Genomic DNA, 16950 nt, shown 5'->3' with positions numbered 1-16950 from the left:
GAAGCAGGTATTAGCCTTCCAATTAAACTTTCTGATGGAGCTGTCAACTCTGAGACTGTACAGTAGAAGAAAACAATACCATTGGATGACACAGTCTTTACCTAGCTATGGGTTTGTTGGAAGAAAAGAAGATGGATTCAGCTAAAAGATTTCCACTAATCCTTCTTAGATTTCTGCACCAGGGTAGAAATAACATGCTTGTACTGAAATATTAAAAGATTATTCACAATAAATGTTCAGAAAACTGGTGGAAAAGGTTTAATCCAGCCAGTTAATGTCCAACTCTAAGAAAAAAAATAAGGGGCTAAAGATATACCAGTTAGTAAGAGCGTTATATTGTAACTGGACTAGAAAACATGTGGCAAAAGTAGACCATTAACAGTGGTGAATATCTTTTTATTTATTTTTTCCATCTCTGCTGCCAGACATGCAGGACTAATTACTGGAGGTGATCAGAAAAATCCCCTGGAGCTCCTTCAAAGAGGCATTCTGTTCATTCCATGAGTGCTGGCAGAGCTGGGAAGGGCTGGAGGAGACCTGCCAGACCCATCACCTCATGGTTTGCAGCCCAGCATCCTGCATGCCCCACTGAGGGAGAGTCAAGCACTGGGAGTATGGGCAACAACAGAGCTAAAATTCTTGAATCTGTTAAAGCCCACTTGTAGAATATCATTTAGAAATTACCTGGACATTAGCTAGCCAAAGCCTCTTGCCTTTATTCATGTAACTTATCCCGTCATCATCACATAATAGGAGCGAATACACTAATTATATTATAATTGAAATGTTAGCAATCAAGGAGCATAGAACTGCCTTCCTGAGTGGAGCTAGAGTCTTGTATGAGCAAAGGGTTAAAACTGAAATACAACAATCACATCCCTATTTTGTCCTATGCAAGCACAGCTAAGTTTTATAAGAAGATAGCAGGATCCCACATCATTCTGCAAATAAATTAACATAAAACTGAAAACATTTATTTAAAGTTGGATTTACTCATCCCTTTTAAAACCAGGTCCAGCAGGCTGCTACCAGAGACCATCTAGGTACATTTTCCCATGGTAATTATTGGAGTACATATTCTCAACTGTTACCTAGCCTACCATTTTTCTGTGTTTGCAGAATGTGGGACAGGGCGGAGAACAGAAAGATGAAGGTCTTGGCAGCTGAGTGCATTCAAGCTGAGATTTGCAGGCAACCGACAAGTCAGATACACGTTTGTACTACAGGAGACATACATTAGCTACATATTTCTGCAAGAGTCAATGCATTAGTATTTCAGTGGCATTCAGAGTTTCTCAGTCAAGAACTGTCTTGACATAGGAAAACAACATTGTATGAATTTATATTCAGTTCATATTTTTAAAAGCTACCCACAAGTGTTAGAAGCAGAAGCATACTATTTTTTACAAAAGGAGGAAGACACTCTTGAATGCAGTTGAACAGTGCAGATTTAGTTCTGTGAGTGAAGAATATATAGGGAGTTGGTTAGGAAGGAGCTGAATGACAGTCCTGACACACTTTGGAAATACGCCTTTCTAAACATAAACATTGGTGATTTCTGCATTCTTCTCTTCTAAAAGAGTTTTTAGTGCAGAATGGGACAAAATGATTAACACTCAACACATCACTGAAACACAAAGGTTCAAGCAGGTCTGCTGATTTAATGTCCACTGGGTGCTTTTTTGGCAAGTTTGGAAACATATTTTGTTTTCAAATCATCTCTGACTATTTTGATTAATAGATACTTCCACACATAACTCAGTACTAACCCCTCCTTGCTCTTAAAATGAATGTACTCCTTGTAAATATGCAGTTTAAACTGTTTATGAAAATTTCAGCAGCCTCATTACAGATGTTTTATTTGCCTGAGGGCACAGTTCAAATTTGCTTTTCTCCTAAAGAAAATATGCATGTAGCTACACCCTTGCAAACTAAAGACTAATACTTTGAAGAACCTAGAAATATATGCATTTTTAAGCCAGATTCCAAGACTTTCAGAGACTCTGACTCAAGATAATTGCAAGGAACTTCTCCATTTCTCCTTTCCATATAAAAAGAAAACAGAAATCAAGCCCAAAGTAATTTAAATGTTGACTGTGCATGGAGGATGTGGAGGCTTTCACTAGAGCAAGGAACAAGACCTAATCATGTAATCAAGTTTCAATTGCTAAGAATCTAGACTTTGCATGTGTAGCTCTTGCAAGCCTATGCAAGCCTGAACTTTGTCTAGAATCACCTGAATCTCTGTGGCATATCCCACAGAGTACCTCCTCTGTCTTACGAATCACCTGGGAACAAGAACTCAGAATGTACTTGCACATATCATGACATAACTTTTCAGACTAGGTAGGTGCCTTTGTTGCTTAAGCAACCCACTGCCTATTGTAGTGAATGTAACAGGAGCTAGCTTATTGCTTAGAGCAGTTTTGCTTCAGTGATCCAGGAATCACATCCGTTTCTCTGTTCACCTTGTGGTGGCACAGACAACAATCAGGCCAACATGGAAAGATAGTGGAAAAGATGAAAAACTATCTAACCAAAATAGAGCTGGCAGCCTTCTAGTGGCACAGGCATGACATTCACAAGTTGTCCCCAACTCTCTACAGCCTAAAAAAAAAAACCAACTTCACAAGCACAGCTCATTTGGATTTATGCAGACATATGAAAATTTTGTATTGCAGAGCTACCTTCTGATTTCTTCTCCACACTCCATAGATACTGAAGAGTCAAGATTAATGGCGCTCTAACCTTCTCAAAGCACCCAAGTTCTGGCAGTGCTCCACTCAACCCCACCCCTCCTGCTGATATCCTTCTGGCAGAAGCAAGGGGTGGCCGAGAGCCTTCAAAACAGTTCCCCACAACTTTTTCACAGCTTCTATTACCTCTTCTGAATGCATCTGGAAAGGTACAGATGAAGAGAGAATACCTCCACAAGTCTACTGGTAAGACCAAGCTACTTGCTTCCATGACTGCATGTGAATAATTCAGCACTGACCTAACCTGTACATCTTTAATAACACCTCTTCTTTACTCTGAAAGAGGAATCAAGTTACAGGGGTAAATATAAATATTTTATAAAAAGCAGTGTAGTAAATGTCCAAGTAAAATCTTATTGAGATACCACACTGGCAGGAAAGTCAGAGTACAGAGAGGGTGACTAGAGTGTCATTACATAAATGAGTAGTATTTTTTCATTTCCAAACACAGCCTACTATTTTTCAATTATGCTTTTTACACAATGTCTATGCAGAGGCTTTTGAACACCAAGTCTTTCCAAGGTTATTTCTTTAGTCTAGAAACTTTTAAAAATGGAATATTTCTAATACAAAACCTCTAAGTTTTAGTAACTTATAACGTGCCAGTATGGTTTGTCTAAATTACATACTGCTATGACTTAATAGTGAAAAATAAGACAGAGGAGAAACAAGAGCCTAATAAAGTCAAGTGTGATGCAGGTAGGGGTCTCAGGTCAACACTCCTCAGAACTGTTTATGTACACAGTGGAATGCCTCAAAGTTTCATTTCTCATGTCCTTCTGCAATATCAGCTCTTTTTCTACACAGCGCTAATCTGGGCCAGTTAAGGAAAAGTTTGGCTCTAGCTACTCCAATCATTACAAAATCCCTTGCTTTTGTTCACCACAACCAAGCATACAGGAATATAAATAACAGAGATCACCCCACAATCAGAAATAAGAACTCCTCTAACAAGTAATGGATCAAAGCTAGGATTGTGCTGTTATATCTGTTATTTTTCATAGAAGCTACAAGCTTGATGAGCTGAATAAAATACCCTTCACAAGACTTCTCTTCAACATCAATATTTTTATTTAAAAAAAGAGAAAGAGGGAGACTGTTGTAATGAAATACACATTTCCCATTCACAGAGTAATAACTGAACGTTTTATGACTTCCACAGATTCCATCAGCATTTCTAATGACAGTAGAAATATTTCTGGAATAAGATAGGTTTCCCAAAGGATTTGCATCATTAGATGATTGACCTTTCCTAATGAAAAGAAAATAAGTATATATTTTTTAAGTTTATTTTCTCCATTAGGAAAAGTTTGAGGCCAACATTGGAAACTGTTCCATATTAGGTGAACTTCCAACCATGTTGTTAATATGAGCAAAAATACTTACAAAGACCTTTGTGAAACATAAGCTAAGAAGGAAAAAGACAAGGATTGCATGCATGTGAGTTACGTGTGTTTGTTTTTAATCAACACTGACATAAGAATTAGTACTGTACAAAGAAAACCAGAAACCTAAAGCCTCAAAGATTATTAGAAGGATAAATAATGCTCTGCTTCCAATAAGCTGCTATCATTTTCTGCCTCAGACCACGAATCCGAATTACTTGACTGAAGACATGAAATTATCCCCATGGTGCTATGGCCAAAAACAAAACCCCCTCTGTTCTGTTTTAATTGCTTGTTAGATATTGGTCCTTTAGATGGCATTGTCTGAAAACAAAGCTCTTACAAGTGATTATCTTATGAAGACTCTAAGATGTTCCAATCAGGTTTGAGTAATTAGTTTGCTATAAAACCAAATAACTTGAGGCAAGTCAGTGAGGATTGTTATGTGACAGTTCAGCCACAACAGAACAAAAGAACACTACATCCATAAGTTGTGGCGTACTCAAAAGAGAAAGAATTTTAAAAAATGGATTAAAGCACATTTCTACTTGCATCAAAAAAAACTAGTCCAATACCTCAACAGGATAATGGTAGTGAGTGAAATAAGTAATTGTTTTCAAAATGATATTCTGCAACTCTTTTCCCCTAATACACTATGTTTTGTGTTCTGCTTTGTTATTCTTCCTTTTCTTTTTCTCCAGAGTTTGCAGGAAAGGGTTGTAAAGTCAGGGTCAGTCTTAGACATGTAAATAAGCAAAAAAAGGCAGAAAACTGATAACTGTTTCACAATGTAAAACACTGAAACTCACGTTCACAAGTAGGACTTCAACATTTTCCATGAGATCTCAAAAAAGAGTGGAAAACAAGGTGACAGAATTGACTGCACGCTACTCCAGTCTAACACATGCTACAGATGGTGATACACCCAGGCATGTTGTCAGATTTGACTTCTCATACTTTCCAGGGTGCTTTCTTTTTTGTAACCACATCCTGAGAAATTTAACTGCATAGCTGAAGGCCAACTAAAATCCCTCTCCAACTGTAACACTTTGGATCTGCTGAGGCTGGAGCAGCGAGAGACCAATAGATGCCCTGCCAAATCGGAAGGAGCTCAGCAGGAGATGGAGTGGGAAGGGAAAGTGGAGGCAAGCCAGAGGAGGACAAGAGGATAGACTGCTTGGATATTACATGCACATTCATGGCCATGATGCATCACACACTTGGCAAAAAGCAACTGATGGAACCAACACTAATGTTAAAACAGTTAAACGCAGAGAAGGTGTCAACAGTTTACAGGTCGATTTGGCCCAGTTCCATGACTAACAGGGCACAGGGACCCACAGATCCATGCCCCGGAAAGGGATAAAGGAAAGGAATAGAGAGATGGGCCTAAAACAAAACAGCAGCAACGATCTGAGGGGAAACAAACTAATTTACTAAATAAGATATCAAAATGCAAGATAACACAGTACAATATAATTAGAATTGGCTAATAAATCAAATAAAATGAGCGTCCAAAAACCAAAGGCCTTACTCTAACGCTGAGGCAAGACGTGCCATCAGGACAAGCAGAAGAAAAGAGAGCCTGGTCCCATGACTTTGCCAGGGGCTTTATCTCCTCTGAATGCAAAGTCCTCTGGGGAATGTGGTAGTTTTTCTCTTCCAGACAGGTACCCTGACCTGGAGTATAAACTCTTTAACTCCCAGTGCACTACATGATGTTATGATGTGGAATACCAATAACCAAAAATCATAAAACGATGACAGAAGGGTTTCCACTCAGACTCCTCTTCCTGGTCCCTGGTTATGAGGGTATCTAAGCAGCATCTACAGCCTGTCTGCATCTTCCCTACCTTGAACACATCCAGCTTTGATGAAGATGAAATGAATTTTATCTTTACATCAGATTCTTTTTATATTTGCCCAGAACAAAAAGTTCACTTTGAGAAAAAAGCTATAAGCTGGAGTTCTTCTATATTCCCTACTGCATCCTGTTCTTAATTCCAAACCTGACAGCATGTCTCTAATCACACATATCATTTTAGAGACACTGTATTTCATGGTAAAACTGATCTAGGCAGATTGACAATCAAGGTTTTCAGCAAATGAGGCAATGCTCCTACTGCTCTTGGTACTGTGGAGATTAAAGCTTCATGTTTAGCATTTGCAAAGTTCTCCATAGTGCTGGATTTCATTTGAACATCTATCATCTGTTCACGGACGCTTGGCAATGCTTACCTTTAACTAACATTAAACTGAATGAATGCCTTTGAGACTAGCCCAGCCTACAATGCTAAGGCTGGCCAAAGTGGTTTTCAACAGTCAGATCCCATACTATCATTGACTTTAGAGGAATAAGTATTTTTAAGATTTTCCAATCCCGTCAGATTTTTTCAGTAAATCTTCTATTCAAGTTAGATGTAATAGTAGATCCTTCTGTGAACCAGAATGACAAGCATTGTGAGTTTTTCCACAGACCTACTCCTCCAAGAACAATACTAACTAGGCTGTAGAATCAAAGACAGATCCAGCCACTTAGTTCCACAGACATCCTTAGGAAAACAAGGCAATAAAGAATTCCTATATAACTAGGAGGCTTCTTCACATGATTCAAAATTGTAAAAGACCCCTTTCAAAAAGCTGTTCTCTCATAACTACTGTCCTATTTTCTGTCTGTTTTGGCCTTGATTTGGACACCCCATGTGTGAGTGTGCTAGATCCACCTCCACCTGAGCTCCTTGCTGCAGAAGCTGACATCTCCCTGTGCTAGACTGATAGAGGCAACAACCATTCACCTCAAGATAGAATCAGTAAAGCTGATTTTGGCTTAGAGAACTGTATTTTTCATGCTCCTTTTGGTGCCTATGTTTTATAGCAACAAAATTCTCCTGCACAGTTTAGGACATCCAGAGGCTTCCAAATACCCTGTGCTCATGGAAGATCCTCACCAGCTCTTCTTCCATCAGCTAAGAGACATCTCCCTCCAAGCAACCCTGTTTTTCCTTTAATGCGAAATGTATCAGCAACAGGCATTACAGTTCACCACTCCTTTCGCACTTTACTGCATAATACTTTTGCATAGAAGTTGAAAATACAACTCCTCATCAGATTTAACACCTCCATATGAATCAGATGTAGTTGTCTTTCCTAAACCACAGCTATTAAAAGGTGTAAATAAGCACTGTAAATTCAAAAGAATTCTCAAAATTCAGTTATACACCTCCTGACAGGTAGCCATTGTCACACACAACAGGGAAATGTACGTAAAGAAACATACCTTCACTAAAATTACTGACATGCTAAAGCAAGAATAATATGGTAGCCCTAAGCATTTAGTAAGAATGTTGTGTGTGTCGTTTTAGCTATAATTGAGTATGGTTTATTGTCTCTCGGTATGTATATACATTTTGTGGGAGAAGATTCCTGTAAAATAGTAAATGGAAAGGTACCAGAGCCTCTGTTCAGTAGCTGCAGAACTGCCCACATAATATCTCATACTTTCCTATCATACCCTCTTTGTAATTTATTTCCAAGCTTGACTTTTTGTTCATGGCCAAAGAACGCTAGGAAACTCTAGGCAATACACAAAAGGTACTCAGAGGAAGTGGTGTTTCTAATAGTCTCACCTTACAAAACTGGTGGAACAATTCTTCCTTGGCCTACAAAGTACTGAAATAACTAGATAAATCCCAATAATTCTTTGCAGAAGGGCACTTGGTACAAACCCCAACTACTTCAGCTTCGCTATGATATTTAGGTATAAAGATTTTAAGTGCCACTCAGGAGGCAATGGAATAGTACACTCAGATGCAAAAGCTCAAGTGGTTTCCTGTTGAAATACTGACTACAAACTAGGAGAAATTAACATCCCACTTCATTTCATTCCTTTTTCAAGAAAGAAAGTTCTTTTAAATTTGTATCTAGAACATAAAAAAACACACACAAAAAAACTTGGTTTATTAACTACAATTCTGCCCACAAAAACTTCCGTACAGCAGTTAAATCAAAGCATCAGACTGAAGTATCAGTGATGAATGTAAATCTTTGCCCATTCTGAGCAAAAAGACCTTATAACACCTCCAGAAGTACTAAGTGCTTTTCAGACCAAGTCATTGCTGCAATATAAACCGCAAAACTCAGCCAGAAATTAGACACTACTTTTGCTCCAACTCCCTAATTTCCTTTATGCACTTTCTTTTCCTAGAAGCATTTGCTCCAGAGCCATTACTTGTTTCTTACCATTTTCACCATTGTTTCATCAACAGAAGTAGCAACTTACAGAAAATATGGATAAAGATGGCAAAAACTATGGATAAAGAGAGCAGCAAAAACTTTGTGAGTTTCAAAGGAAAAATCATAGTTGGAAGAATCATAGAATGGTCTGGATTGAAAAGGACCACAATGATCTTAACTTGAAGGTAATTCACTAGTTGTTAGATTCTCTGCTTAATCTTGCAGCCATAGAGAGATTAGTGTCTTCAGTAATCAGACTCAAAGCATATTTAGATATAGTGACCCCAAGCTTGATCTCAAAATTGCAATGGTAAATGCAACTACCCTGATAACTGGACGCTATAGGGATGGGTTCACATTAAGAGATTTTTTTTACAAGTGTCACACTTGGCCCTCACAATGATGCTCATACCTGGGCTTAGGAATATGAACCTCCTCTTAGAAGGAGGAAAGTTGGCAGTGGCTGCCTAGTGCTGGAAATAACTCTTACATATGCAAGCCCACAATAAAGACAGAGTAGGAAAAGAAGTTCTGCAGTTGTAAGGAAAAGTGTCTAGGCTTTTTGCTCTTCTGAGAAGGGAAATGAAAAGGTAAAGGAAAAAGAAAAAAACTGAGGGGGAGGGGTTAGAAAAATAAATAAGGAAAAATTTAAAAAATTAATGAAAGAATTAAAGGGAAAAAATGAACAGGAAAAATACTGGTATAGGTGCAGACATGCTTACCCTACTTCAGTAACTAGAGAGATTTTATTTACTAAGGACTAGTATAAGAAATTCTGGTAAAACAATGCTGTTGACACAAAAGATAGTCCAGATTTTACAGTTCTAAATTTGAAATCTTTCTCATTCCCCTACTAGAATCACATCAGCTGATATATTCACATTAATTTGTTTTTGTTAATTAACATCAGTGCTTTTTTGTCACTCCCACTGTGCATAATATTTAGATTCATAAAAATAATGAAATAGAAGTGGAGACAAGGAATAGGGAGGGTAAGAAAGAGAGAAGCTTCTCTCTGGTTCTTTTTTTGGTATCATGAGATATGCAGCTTTTATATCAGGTCCTACTGTTTCCTGTCTGTTCTCTTGGGATTTATGCACTGCTGGACAGAATATAAGTTTCCCATTGTTACTTGACAGCAGCTGCCCCATACTGTGAGTTTAAAAATTCATGAATCTGTAATGCAAGAAAGGGACACCTTTTCCCTGCTGTATAACTTGAGCACTGCACAAAGGTCACGACACAGAAAGCCTCATGGAATTAAATGGATTTTTTTATTATTATTTCATTTCAAAAGGCAGAAGCCATGTTTTGAGAAACAATTAAAAACGTTATTCCTAAAAAAGCCAGCAGCACAGACCACCTAGGAGATTTGCTTACAAACAGCTCAGCTCTCCTCCAGGAGAGCTACACAGAGAGAGGGAATTCAGCACGTTTCTGAGGGCCTTTCTGCCCTTGTACCTCAGGTTTTTATCTCTCCATTACTCTTCCTCTGAAAAATTCTTCATTATACTCTTTTCCTCCCTGAATGTGTGACAAATACGCTTTTGGCCATATTAGATAGACAACTTAAGGATACTAATTTAATGCTACTTGAGACAATGGTGAGTATTGATACAGAGCAATGTTGGTCCACAGCTGCATGCTTATGAATCCTTAACCGTGACTTCTTCTCACCACTGGGCATTAGCTGAACAACGTGGAAGGCAAGAGACACGTCTGGCCTCCCTCACATCCTCTTTGGCACTGCAACCTGTCTTCCAGGAAATGAAAGGACAAAACCAAACAAGGGCTACAGTTTTTTGACCCTTACAATAGACACACTAAGCCAGGAGGCCACTTGTGGTGCTTTCCTTTTAGGGCTATGTACATTCATTGCTGAGAGACAGTTACCTTCAGTGAATAACTTGGCACATCAAACAGTTTTGTATATGCCATCTATATTATAAGAAACTAAGACAAACTTTCCCATTTTAGACACTTCTCTTCAATGCCAAAAATTAGATATGACACTAGGCTTCCATGACCTTATTTGACTACCCAACCACACCATAGCACAACAAAATCTGAACTTATAAAGTTTTTTTTTGCTTTTGTCACAGTGTTTTATATTTTCTGCTTGTCAATGAGATGAGAAGGTAAACTGTGGATCTTGATTCTTAAACATGCAATTCAGCTGAGTTTACAAATGTCAGAGAACAGGCTGAAGTCTGTTCTGACCAGGGGCCTCACTGCTCTGAGTCCTAGGCTGCAGATGAAAGTGAACTAGAAGGGAAGCAAATTCAGACACTTAGGTCTTCCTAGTTGTAGCTATATTCCCATAATCTTGAACTCTTCTGATCTCTTGGTTGTCCAAGTGAGGAATATGGCCAGTGCAGTCCATGCTACATCTCTAATGCTAACAAATAAGGACAGAAACCAAACTTGGCCTTGAGTGCAAGGGATACCATATGCATCTCAGAGGCCTGGTTGGGTTAGCCTAAGAAAAAAAATAGGCTAACAAAAGAAGCAGCATAGACAGCAAGAGACAGTGTTGAAAATCACTCACTGCCCTGTTTTAATCATACATCTACTTCCAGAGCCTGGCTGCAGCTAGGGGTACACATAGATCCATTCAAGGAGTCACTTTGGCACCCTCAGTTTCAGGCCCTGTTCCTATGACCAAGATACACTGCATGCCCAAGTTTCTTCTTGCCACTTTTCTGCCCCAAGAATCACTTCCCAAATTCATCATTATTAGCTTTCTGAAGATAGTATTACTTGTCTTATGTTAAGGGAAATTCTGTGCAAACAGTCTGCAAACTTTGATACTCTCAAGTTAACTCTCAAAGCAGTACCAACATGGCCTCTGCTTACATGTGAAACCAAGTTAATATGGTCTATTGTACCTCAGGGTGTAATTACTGCAGAGTTAACTCAGGTTATCCATACTCAGCCCATCTCAGTAAGAGTTGCCACAATGCAAAATAACATTTAAACTGAAAAGCAGTCATTATGTTATTGTATAGGACGATGGCACTAGTGCTGTTGAATTAAGTTAGGAACATATAGATTTGACTCCCTGCGGAGCCTGGCAGGAAAAAATGGAAGTTGAGAGCCGGCTCTCAATATTTAAAGTGACTAAATCATCTCAATGTAAATGCGTATGTTCAAAAACTAGTGCAGCAGCTTAGCCATACAGTAATTTAAGTACGCATCTACTTAAAGCAATGTAAGACACATGAGCCACACATGGTGTCGTGCACACAAAGTCAGGTAAGCAACCTACAGTGATACACACACTATTCTAGGCCTAGAATCAACCACAACATTCTTGGACATTTTAAATTTTTCCAATATTTAACTGAAACAAAAGCACAAAGAGATACGGATTTTCTTTCCTATTTTCTTTCATTGTTAATCTTGTTTCAGTGAGTTAAAAGGCACAGGGAAAAGCAAGAGAAGAAATGTGCCTATGTCTGGGCAAAGGGTTTTACATTTTCCAAAGCTAGTATGTTCTCTTTCCTTTCCTTTTTGTTTTAATCTTAAAAGATATTTTGAGGTAGATGAGAAAAAACAAGCAAAAAAATTCATTAGGCTCATATTATGAGCAGGGTTCAAAACACCTGATTTGAGCTAGTCCTTCTACTATAGTAAATGAAGGTATATGTTTGCCTCTGTAACCTGGGTTGGGTAATGTTAGCATACCTTCAGGAGAATTATGCTATAAAGAAAGTTTAACTCTCTCCACTTACTACACAGGAATACAGTATACAGTTAGCATACAGTCAAATCCTACTAAATATCTCTTTCTGGAAAAAGGGGCCTACAGAATCCTCTAGTGCTCCAAAAATCCTATCTACCCACTTAGGTTTATGTACCCAAGTTATCCAGACAGGACTTTTCCCTGAAGGAATCAAAGACACTTGCCTTCCTTTAACTGTCTTCCACTTGAGCTGTCTTTATAAGATTTTAGGAGTACTAGTTAAACAAGCACCTAAAGTGAAGGCATAACTTAAGTGGAATTCTGAATCTTACCCCACTAAGATATTCAGCGGATGCAGAGCATTGTCTCATGTAGACACAAATTCATTCTGTGAAGGACATCAGTTAATTCAAATTCAAAACTATTTGGGTCGTCTTGGATGTTTGTTGTTTGGGAGAATGCACAGAAAAAAAAAATCACTGATCTGCACAGCTGAATAATTGAGCTAACAGGTAAATGGGATTAGAAAGACAAGCAATTGTATACATGGAATATCATGCAAATATCACCCAGAGGCTTGCTGATGTCCCAGATCAGGTGCAAAAAAAAAAGCATAAACAAAGTATGCATTGAAATAAGCATTGAGTATAATGCAGATTGTTGTAACATTGAAAAAGCAATGCATTTCACAACTGTTTTCATCTCTTAACAAGTTTTCATTTCAACTACTATAGTAAATGTTCAGATTCCCAGAGAAGTAGGATCGTGCATCCTATTAAATTCCCATCTCACTAGAATTTCCTCTACCCTCTTTGCCAAGGAACAAGCCTAGTTCCATTCACAAAGAATATTTATCAAATATACACCAACATTTTTTTTTTTAATCTGGGAAACTCAGCTGAACCGTAAGCAGCACTTCCCAGCTCACAAGCTGCAAGTTAAGTTATTCAACTAAAAGGAACTGCTGGGGTTGAAGAAAGGGGGAGGAAAGGAGAATACAAAGCATGGTATGAGTTGGCCCCAAAACTATAATTTAAACCAAACCCTTCTCCTGTTAACTACTAGTAACTTGGTACAACTTGTTACAGTCTTCCTCTTCAGTTGCACCTCATTCACAGCTGATTGTCAGTAAAGGCTGCATTAAGCTTCTGGGGCTGGACAAACCACGCTATGTTTGACTTGCTGTGTAGAGGTTTCAGCACAGGTGCTGCTGATATTGATGGTCACCCTGCTCTGCTGCAGCACTGTGTCCCACCATTCTCAAGCATGAAATGCCTGGCAGCATTAGCAAAGTGTGCAGTCTCCTGGGCCACCTTCACTGATTTGCTCAGATCTGGCATCTGGACTGCACATCTCACCCCAGAAAGGCACATACAGGTTCTTTATAAAATCACCAAGGATGAGGAAGATGGAAAAAAAAAAAGAGAGAAATAGTTTCTTTTCCTAGAGCTTTCAGAAACCTCTCTATCAGGTAGATCTGTTAGTTTGGGTTGAGACTCTGCTGTGGTCATACTGCATGATCCCAGTATTTCACACAGTAACATCCACAACTCCTAAAACAAAACACAAACCAAAAACCTCCAACATTCTCAAGATATTGAGAATTACACACACAAAAAACAAAAGAAGTTTTGTGTCATTACCTTGTACCATCAGGTTTTTCTTACAGCTGAGCATTCCAGTCCCTCTGGCATTTAATACCCTGCATCCTCTGAAGGATGTCATTTTTCTACCTCCAGCCCAGGGTCCCCATCACATTTCTGAAGACATTCAAGGTCGCCAAAGACAGTGGCTGGAAGATCTTTTTGTGGATTAGAACACAAGTACACAGACTAAACTTTTCAGGAAAGAGCACTCCTTCTAACATATTATGTCTCTATACCATATAGATTTTGTACTAATTTGACAACAGCCTGTAGCCTTGCTGTTCATACTCAAGACAGCAAACACAAGGCATCAATATGAGTTTACTGGAAAAATAAGTGCTTAAGAACTTTCTCCTGGGTTGCAGGCCAGGGAAGACGTTTCTTGGGTGAACAGATAGTTTACCCTTTGTGTTAGTCTGACACAGAGCATCCCATTGGCTCTAGTTGTCCCTAGCAAACAGAAGACAGGACACATGGTTAAACTGTACTAACTTGCTCAGCCTGGCTAGTCCTACCCTAGTGCACAAGTCACCCAGTTGAAGACCTGGCAGTGTCAGTGGCCTCTTCACCAACTGGGATCTCAAGAACTTGTATGCTGCAGGCATCTCCAGCAAGGGCTTCTTCTTTCAGCTGAAAGAAGTTCCAGCAGCCTTTCCTGAAAGTCAGGAGTGACTTTCCCCAGGTCATAACACAAACCGTGTATGGCAGAGAAGGAAGCAACACTCTGCATACCTTTTGCAGCAGATCTCCTCGTACTCATCAAGCAAATATTCCAGATGAGTGAAAGCTCTGTACTTCAGTGTTATATCTGCTTGTTATCTAGACAGCAAGGCAAAGTGGAAGTCCAAGGGCTCTCATGTGGAACACATATGTAAATATCCATAACTCAGTTGGGTTTTGCCACTGTAACAGTCTTCTTCATTTCTTTGTGCAATACAAAATCCTGTGCATGTGGTAGATTAAAAAGAGCATATTTATCATAAAAGTTCATCTGTGATTTTAGAAAAAGCTTGGGATTATGACATAAATGAGCAAAGGAAGTGCTGACAGAGAAAGAGAAGACTGTAGACTCATAAAAGCTAAACAAATACTCATTCTTTATTAACACATTTAATTTCATTGCCCAATAAACTCTGATGAAAAGTCTATGTCAAAAATTCAACACCTTTCCCCTTTGGGGAATTCCTCATTAAAAGCTTTACAATTTCTGAAAGAAAAAAAAAGAGAGAAAGAAAGAGACCTTGCAATATATATGATAACCTAAATTAACATATCAAGTAGGAAAATACTGCAAACCCCCCTCCAGCCACAGAACACATCCACTGAGATTCAAGTTCTATTATGAATCATAAAGAAGGTAGGAAATCAAAGATGGGTTTCATTGCCTAAATACAGGTGTCTATAATGTTCGTAAATACCATAATATGATCTCACTCCTGTAGATCCTAGGTCATGGTACTTACCTACACAGGTGCCTCAGACACCCTATGGCAACAGTTGCTGCCTATGCATCATCTAAAGATTATCTCTTTATTGTCTCTCATCATAGGATCTAGATGGCATAATTACAGAAGAGTAAGAGGATGAGTCCCAGACCTGAACAACTGGTAAATATTTCAGGTACGTTAACTCCAATGTGTCATGTTATTTGAGATTCTGTACATTATGTCAGACATCATAGAGGAATCCCAGAAGACCAGCATCCACCTGGGTAGGCAGGACATAGTAAAATATCTTAAAGTCTTACATTCGAAAGTAACTGAAACTCATTTTTCTAATCTGGAAGAAAGTTAATAATGTGCCCTTCACCTCTGCAAAGTTCTAGAAAGAAAGCGTAGCTTCAGCCACACAAGTTAACTAGAGTTCTCTTCCTCTGAGCTTTGTTCCTCCCCCCAAGTCTCCCTCCAATGGTTACGTATGTTTTGTTTGGTTTTTTTTTTTAAATGAATCTTGTTCAAGTTGGCAATGTCAGACACAAATCAGAAAGATGTAGAAACATTTCTCCTATACATTTTCGTGCATGTTACAGAGAGAGAAAAATAACACTAGAAAGCAGAATAGCTTTCTATAATAGAATAGCTATATTACAGCTTAAATAGCACCTCTTTGGGAATAGGAAAAAAGCCTACTAACAGAATAATGAAAAATTGCAATGGAAAAAAAAGAATATTCAGAGTCACGGTAAGACAGCCAGCACTAAATTGTAGATCAAAGATGCCCCTTTAGAATGGTAAAAGGAAATTACGTGTTTATGTCAAAAGTTTGTGTAGTGTCTATCATCATGACCACTATTCAGTGTTTTAATTACCAAGAAGTAACAATACAAAAGAGACTAAACTAATGTTAAACAAAACTTGGGCATATTCTTCAACCTCTAATGGGCCATTAGATTTAAGTACCATAATATAGACAGAGAAATGAATTCCTTGGAGGGAAATAAAAGTTGGAGGAGGAAAACCTTGCTTCAAACCATTGTTCAAACTTAATACGGGATCCTTAACAGAAGGCCTAGCAGGCCCAGGAACGTGTACTGCTATTTATATTAGTAGTAGAACCAGTGAAATCAAAACAGGTTTTTCTGAAGACTCTAGATTAGAATTTCATTTTATTTTTTGACAGTTGAATACTGTCACAAGTGCTTTAGGACAGCTCTAATGCAGAATGTGCCAATTTCTGGTTATTCCCATGGCCAGGGGGAAAGATGTATTTTGATAAGTGCATAAAATGGCTTTTCTCCGCCCTTACTGATTCTTTCTCTTGGTTGACAGATACCAATATCAACTTCTTAGCCAGGCAACAGGGAAAGGAGCAAAATAGGATTTCTCAAGCAACCAGATGTTCCACAAAGCACTGAGAGGTAGGCAGATGTTTGCTACATTAAACTTGCCTCTAAGAAAACAATGGGAGAACATTTTAAAATTCTTATGCAAATTTCACTCATTCAACTCTTTCTCAGAGGCCTGGGGACAATGAAAAAAATAAAAAGGAAGATAATTCACATGCTCATCTCAATATGGTACTCATCAAAATACTTCTCGCCTTTCTCCATAGGGATTGTGCAAAGCTGATTCACACTTAGTCCTCAGTAAATCTCTCTAAGCCTGAAGAAGTTAAAGAAAGCATTAAATCCATGATACTTTAACAAGGGTGAGGTATCCTAACTATTCCAAATGGAAGCATACTTGAACAGCGTTTACAGAGCTCCAATACCTCCTCTTTTCAGTATGAGGAAATGAGAGTGCTTG

The 16950-nt window shown here is 38.5% G+C and overlaps 1 long non-coding RNA gene across 1 annotated transcript; it reads left to right on the top strand.

Moving 5' to 3' along the window:
• Nucleotides 1–2594: 2594 nt before the first annotated feature.
• On the top strand, nt 2595–16731 carry LOC124417286. The gene is made up of 3 exons (XR_006931705.1): nt 2595–2942; nt 15255–15325; nt 16474–16731. It is a non-coding gene; the product is annotated as an uncharacterized LOC124417286 (long non-coding RNA).
• The last annotated feature ends 219 nt before the right edge of the window (nt 16732–16950 follow it).

The sequence above is a fragment of the Gallus gallus genome, chromosome 1, assembly GCF_016699485.2.
Source record: "Gallus gallus isolate bGalGal1 chromosome 1, bGalGal1.mat.broiler.GRCg7b, whole genome shotgun sequence".
Classification (NCBI taxonomy): Eukaryota; Metazoa; Chordata; class Aves; order Galliformes; family Phasianidae; genus Gallus; species Gallus gallus.
The sequence above is the reverse complement of the archived record's forward strand: the minus strand, read 5'-3'. Positions and strand labels throughout refer to the sequence as shown.